The sequence below is a fragment of the Balaenoptera borealis genome (assembly GCF_965194805.1).
Source record: "Balaenoptera borealis genome assembly, chromosome: 9".
Classification (NCBI taxonomy): domain Eukaryota; kingdom Metazoa; phylum Chordata; class Mammalia; order Artiodactyla; family Balaenopteridae; genus Balaenoptera; species Balaenoptera borealis.
In genome coordinates, this window is record NC_138873.1 from 21,161,180 (window position 1) to 21,169,084 (window position 7,905).

At 37.2% G+C, this 7,905-nt stretch overlaps 1 long non-coding RNA gene across 1 annotated transcript; it reads left to right on the top strand.

The window, feature by feature from the left end:
- Nucleotides 1-73: 73 nt before the first annotated feature.
- Nucleotides 74-7,612, top strand: LOC309634973. The gene is made up of 2 exons (XR_014248544.1): nucleotides 74-120; nucleotides 870-7,612. It is a non-coding gene; the product is annotated as an uncharacterized lncRNA (long non-coding RNA).
- Nucleotides 7,613-7,905: the final 293 nt, after the last annotated feature.

Consider the following 7,905-nt stretch of genomic DNA (forward strand, 5'->3'; position numbering starts at 1 on the left):
TCACGCCGTCTCAAGGATCGCGAGAAGCTATTGGCGGGGGGCGGGGCTTTTCTGGCCAAAATTAGATCAGCTGCGGAAGAGAGTTGCGGACGTGTGAGCTGCGACGAGGCGAGAAACGAGGTGTGTGTTTGTGGGCGAACTTGCTTTTATAGCGCCCTCTACCGAGAACAGAAGCCACGAATCTAGCATCCCCGTTGACAGTTGTATTCCATGCCTATTCCCAATCATAAACAAAAAAAAAAAACACACACAAAAAAACTGTACACAGAAGGAAGGTGGGCACCCTCCCGGGTCACCGAGGTTTCAGGTTCCCTCTCCTTTGGGCGGGCGCGGAGCTGGTTGCCTTAGCAACGGAGGATCCTAGGGCCTTGCTATTCTAGGCTGCACCAGGCTTAATCAGGTCTTTATTTTCCGCTTAACGAACTGCGTTCAAACATCCAGTTAACAAAACCCTCCTAGACTCTGTTGACAGTAGAGGCATTTGGACTAATAAAATATATTCAGAATCTCTTTGGTGTTTGCATACCTTATCTTAGAAGGTGGAAACTAATGTTTATTCTTTTTCAAGCCATTCCTCAAACGTTTGAAAGTAGTTTAAGCAAATAGGCTATAAGCACACCTGCTTAAGATTTAAGGTAGGTGCTGGCGCGCTCTCATAGCTTTTCCTGGGCAAAAGAGGATAGTAATGCATTCAAAGTTCTATCAGCAGACCTTTCCTCAAATTTGTATTTCCCCTTCCCAATTTCTGGTGTCTTTCCAATGTCTGAGTTATCTTGAATTGTGTATTTATGTCCTACCTATTATTACTATAAAATCTATAGAGGGCTTCCCTGGTGGCGCAGTGGTTGAGAATCTGCCTGCCAATGCAGGGGACACGGGTTCGAGCCCTGGTCTGGGAAGATCCCACATGTCGCGGAGCAACTAAGCCCGTGCGCCACAACTACTGAGCCTGCGCGTCTGGAGCCTGTGCTCTGCAACAAGAGAGACCGCGATAGTGAGAGGCCCGTGCACCGCGATGAAGAGTGGCCCCCACTTGCCGCAACTGGAGAAAGCCCTCGCACAGAAACGAAGACCCAACACAGCCATAAATAAATAAATAATTTTTTAAAAAATAAAATCTATAGAATATTTATAGTTTTATTACAGTAAAAATTATAGGAACAATTTAAGACCACAGAACTTGTGTTGGGATAATGCTTTGTAACAGGGATAGTATTGATACATAACACTCCTATGTGCTACACATTCATTATAATTAAACTTCATGAGTGCAGGTTTTGTTTTGTTTTGATCTGTTTTATTTACTACTGTATCTATTTTCAGGACCTAGAATAGTGCCTGGCATGCATACTCAATAAATACTTGTTTAAATGAAGTAACGTTCTGGCACTTTACCTGAATTATCTCAGGTCTTCCTGACACTAAAACTGAGGCATAAGAAAGGTCAGAATTGGATGGGTTTGCTTGTCTAAAAAAAATGCATCATTTTCCATTGAAGCACAAATTTCCCCCTACAATATTGAATGATAACAGTAGTATGCTAGGTATACTAGCTGAAATTGGTTTCTGGCCTTTGTTTCACTCTTACTGTGTAACCTGGGGCAAGTGAGCTTCAGTTTGCTGACCTGAATGTAAAACGGGAATGATAACATTATTAACACTTACCTCATAGTATTGTTGTCGGTTTAAATGAGAAACTACATGTGAAATGCTTGGACCTGTGCCTGGCTTGTGATCAGCATTCAATGAAGGTGAGCAATCGTTCTCTTTCCAGCTTAGTGTAGTTATTCACTTAATGTCATTGTTGCCTTAGAATGGCCAGCTCCTGAAACTAGGGCCTTCACCATCTGGGATCTGTCAGCAAACACGTGCTTTGGCTTCACATCACGTTCACATCATGGCTCTCTGTTAGCTTGCATCTTGACCCAACCTGTCAGCTTCCTGGAATCCTAATCCTTTTGATTTCCCTTAATTTCTGGTACCTTTTGGGTCACTTATATGACATACATAGACTCTTTTACTTGTTTCTAGTCCCTAGCGATTTTATGTTCTTTAAAATTCTTTTTAACTGCACATCCTCTTGATATTGCTTGGCTTTCTGCTGACTCCTGTTCTTAAGAGTCACAAGTACATACACTTCATTGGTGAATACACTTTGGAAATATTGATCCCAATTAATTTTCCTTACTGTGCTTTCTAATTATAAAATGAATTTTGAGTTTTCTTTGGTATGTTTTGGTTGTGTTCAAAGCACTCAGATGATGTGTAAATGAAATGATTTTACAATCCTGGAGACAGTCAGGTGATGAAATAGTTTATTAAAATTTCATTGTAGTAATTTCTTCACAGTCTTAATTTACATTGTCTATGGGGCTATTTTTATCCTTTTCCACAGATTCTGTTATATGTGCTGATGATTCTTAACTTCCTCTCTATAGCCCAGACCTTTTTCCTGACTTTCAGAGTCATATATCCAACTGTATGTCTATCCGCATATAGCTGTAGTTGCTAACTTTTCATAATTAGATAAATACCCTAGGGAGGAGAGACCTGGCATTTTCAGTGCTTGTTGACCTAAGGATGTGTTCCTGGATGAACTTTTAACTTTGGCTGGCCCAAGTCAGACAATCTGGAGCAGGGAGTACTCAACACAGGAAAGAATTTGCCCCTAATTGTTCTTGCAGGTATACTCATCAGTTCATATTTAAGCTATAAATGATCTTTTCCCACAGTCAGTTGAAGTTTGTTACCTCTTTAGCTCAGTTCCTGATTCCTCTCTGAGTCTTCTCCAACCTTTCTTAATCTCTTTCTTAATCTTGCTACCACATTATTCTTCCTAAAAGACAACTCTCATATTATTCCTATTCAGAATTTTCCGACGAGTTCCCAATGCCTACTCAATACCTCCCAGGTGCTTTAATACAGCCCTCGAGATCTTCTGTAGTTTCACCATAGACCACAGTTCCACATTACTTTCCTTTTATTCCTCACTGAAATTGAATGAAACCAATGTCTCCCCAAATACAGTATGTACTCTTCCAACATTACAACTTTGTTTACATCATTCCCTCCAACTGGAGGGAATGATGTAATTTGGTACCTAGAAATGGTACCACTTTCAGCAAAAGAGCAAGAAAACCTTTACACAAATGTTACATTCTTAACCTTTCTCTAGAGCTTTATGTGTTCTACTATTAGTGTCCACTTTTTACAGAACAGAGTTCAAAACTCACAAACCAAACAAGGACTTGGGTTGTCTGGACAGCAGTGATGGTGGCAGCAACTCCACGCCATGTCTGAGTTGAGGTCCCGCAAAGAGTTTTGTCAAATTTAATAAAGTTTAATAAATCCGATGCTATCAAAGCACTGTAGAAAATGAAAAAATTGTCCATTACTTACCTCCATTAGGTTTTAGAAAGTAATGTTTCCATGTAGAACCTGGTTGAGTGTGAGAAAAAGTGGAAAGTAGTTGTTGAACTACTACACCTACCTTGGAGATGTACTGCTGATTTTTAAGGGCATACTTGGGGCCAATTTTCAAGCCTACTCTACTCTTTGGTCCCAATCTTCTCTCTTACAGGTCTTCCCTCCAGGATAAAGGTACACAAAATTGCTTTTCAACTTTCCACTCATACTTTTGCCCTTGTCCTGGAGTTGAGGGAGGCTCATGTACAATTCGTAACCACTGCTGAAAAACATGAAAAGTATATTGCAATTCCTTTTCTGGTCAAAATATGTTCCCAAGCTCTCTCCATGTTTGTAGTACATTAAATAGTAGGCATAATTAGGAAGTCTGTTTATTTTCTATATTAGAAACTCTAAAGGGACTATCTTATTTTTACACATTATAATGTGAATGAAAACAGCAATATCAAATCTCAGATATAAAAAGACAGGAAGTTTTTAAAATAAACTGTAAATTGCTGTTTAAAGCAGTAATTCTTTAGACGGATATTTTCAATTAAAAGTACAAACCACGAGGACTTAAATACAAAACATTTTAAGTCAGGCAGAGTTGAAATTACAGGCAATTAGAAAAGCTGTCTTATTCTTGCTTTACCGGTGAGGACTCTGTGAGCTGTTAATTTAAAAATACCGAGCACTGTCTGAATACAATAGAAATTGGAACAAACTGAAGCTGGGAATTTCCCAATGATTTTATTGAGGTAACTTTTCCCAATTTTATACATATATGCATTTATATATACTTAAGAAAGCTAAACAATGTTCTAAGGCACTTGGAATTGTGCACAGCAAAGTATCCTACAATATTATACAACTACATAAAGCATAATTTTGCTTTTTAAATAACACAAACACCAATATGGAATAAAAAAGATAATACATAGTCTTTCTTTCAGGTTACAATAGTGGAATTACATATACATATGTGTGTATACTTGTAGATATTTATACCCACATACTATAATACAGTACAGGTTTAAGAACAACAACAAAAAAAGAGAAACCGTCATGTAATCAGTACACAGTTCCAGTTACTTATAGTCACAGATATTATACCTGTGTAATATGTAGGGTTAGATCACTCACTGGAAATTAGAAATCATTCAGTCAGTCTGATAACGATCACAGCTTACCATTCTTATCACTTTCACCAAAGCTTGAAATAACGAAAAAATGCATATAGTTCTTTATATAAAAATCACTGTTACACAGAAAAAAAATGACTAGTTTGAGTTTTTAGTAGGTACTAAATCTGGTGAAATTGGTGCAGAATGTTTTGAACACATTGGCACATTTCTAAGCCACAGAAGAAATATTTTAAAAAATAAAAATAAAAATTAGTGCCTATATTTTAAGTGATGAAAGTGGTTTGACCCTAGATTCATTCAGGTTGTTTTTGAATGCGAGTTAGCATTGCCATGGCGATTTCTTGTGGAAGTTCTCTAAGCAATGTAATACATAGTCAAACTATAACAAAACATCCAGTAAGGGAAAAGCCCCCTAAATTGGCAAGTGGCACAAATATTATTGGCATTTTAACATACCACAAAATTGACCTGAGGGTGGAGTGGCATTCTGCCTCATTTACTCCCTTCAATTTATTCTTAAAAAAAAAAAAAAAAGTATTCCACAAGAATTCTTAAGCACCATCTAAAAATTCACAATATAATCACCTTTATTGACTGAGTTGCTCTGCTTCAAAAAAGATATTTAGAAATTTTAGTATTGAAAAAAATTATAGTGGTTAACTTAATTCGATCTGTTAGCCACAATATATCCAAATAATTTCAAGACATATTTACCATTCAGTTTTGGAGATAATAAGTTACGAAAGGAATAAGTACGTTTATGTACTGTTAGTATAGTATAATAATGTTTCACCTAGGTAAAACTCAGTTTGTGTATGATCATCGTTGAAGTATGAACAATATGCAAGCAATCCACAGCTCACCCATGTTTCCTTCATAATTTAGTATTCACAAATCTAAGAAAAGTCGAACTGCATGGCTATATTTATGCAGGGGGAATTCAAGCATGTGCATGTGGATTAAATGCTTCTTTAATAGGATAAAGAGGCAATTGTTTGGGAACTCATGGGATGCAGCTTACCCGGTGAAATCTAATGGTGATTTTCATAGACCAAGAGTTTTGTTTATGTGGATTGTTAGCTGTCGTGTTTGTGGTTAAGCCATGCAATGATCCTCAAGACACTGACAAGGATTATGACCAACAGTGTAGTTCTGAGGTAAAATTGTGAGGCAAAAAAAAACAAAAAAAGTGTGCTTCATGTGAAATCTCCCCTTTAAGTACATACAGGGACTAACCAAGCGACTATGCCTGTCGGAACTGCCTAGGCTACCCCATAACCTCCTCCCTGAAGAACTGGTAAACTAAAGCTGCATCAGAAGGCTAGAAACAAAAGGCTAGAAAAATGGTGGGGGAGGAAACTACTCAGGGCCCAAAGAAATGCAAGGGAGTCAAGATGATATTTTGAGATAGACACTTTTTCCTGTGTCCTCAAATTGCAGTAGACAGTGGCATTTAAAGGAGGAGGTACTGCCCTCCCAGAAGGGCATCTGAACATGGGGGAGCGCTTTTTACTTTTCGTATTTACAATGGCTGGGCATACAACTGGCATTTAGGCAGCAGGGGCCTGGGAGAGTAAACATCTTGCAACGTGTGGGACATTTCTGTACAAAAAGAATTGCCCAGCTCCAAATGCCAACAGTACCCCACTGAGAAAACACTGATCGAGTGCTTTGCTCACATGGGCAGCTGTGCTAGCAATGTGACAAGCTAAATGACATTTTTTGTGCAGTAAATCCTAGCATAGCTAAAAATGACCCTTGCCTATAGGGTTGGCTTCCGGTGGGAATAGCTGCTATAGGATTCTCTCTTTTTGCCAGAAATCTTACAGTGTGTACAGTAGGATTTCTTAATTTGGGATGAACCTGTCTTTGAAAAAGCATAAGTGGGCTATTTTTTCAGTTGTTTTCTAGAAATGTTAATGGTGGTTTGCATTTCCATAAAGAGCTTAAGCTTAATGATTACAAAAAGTAAGTGGAAAGTGAAAATGAGAACGGGTTGGGAGTATTCTACCCTTGTCCTACCACACTTTGATCACTGCCAAATTATAATAATGCCTTATGCTGCTCTTTGAAACTTGGGTGTCAACTATCTGGAGATGTGCTTTCTCTCACAAAGATGGTCCTATTAATTTGATGATTACTTGTGCTGTTGCATTCCCCTCTAGGACATATTTCAGCTCCAAAAGTTCATTCTGCTTTAGCAAGTAAAACAATGTGACATATGCTCAAATGCCCAATAGTGGAAGATCAGCCAGTTCAAGTAGCCAAGGGAAAACTTTGTAAATAAATTGCATCTTAGTGGTTCCTTAGTGCTCATAACATTCTCTAACAATGTGAAGAAATTAATTATTGTCTCAAAGTATATACTTTCACTAGTAAGATTAGGCTTAATAATATGATTGGATCTAGGAATGTTTAAGCTACCATACCGATGAAATGACATAAGCTGATGTATCTTGTACTAGCTTGATTCCATCTTACCTATTCTGAGAACGATTTCTCACTCTGTGTGAAATGTGCTGCTGGGACGAATTAAAGAAATAATATGACATTTTTGAAGAGCTTTCACTGTTTAAATGTGGAGATACTACTATGTGATAGACAAGTTTGCTTTTTTCTATTGTGAATACAGTATAATTTGTGAAAGTTGTGTCTGATTCTATTAAGTATAAATACAATGCCTGTTTTTGTGTTAAAATGTGGTACACATTAGGATATGTAATGTTAATGCAGATTTTTCTCGCTTTTAAGTGTAAGTTACTTTATTTTTTTTAAGTGCCAATGCAGCACTGAATTAACTGCAGGTTGTAAAACCTGAGTTATGGGTTTTAAGGATTTCTCTCTCATTTTCAATATTCGATGAATATTGAAGGGTGTATTCAATTTCTCTACTTCCTTAAAAAGATTTTCACTGACATTTTAGAACTTTCTACAAACAATATATTTACTAACATAAGAGAAAGATAAGTGATTACAACATTATGCTAATAAAGGATATGAAAATGAAACCAGAAAGTCGGTTTTTCTGGGTAAATCAGATAGACAAGTGTGCTTTTTTCTCCATTTAAAACAGCTGTTCAAATACCCAAAATAGTTCTCTGAATATTATAGATTTCATCTAAATAATTTTAGGAATTATCATAAAGGTAAACTATATTGAACAAAAAGAAAATGCTAGACATTTCACACCCGTAGGAAATTATCAGGCAGGGCTGCCAAAAATTAACACTAATCACCAGAGAACTAGTTTTGTCAGACTAATTGGTAATGACCATGAAGATGCTGATAAAGCTAATGGCATCTTCTTACTACCTTACTGTTACTGTTCTTTTTCTCCATTTTAAAAAAGATG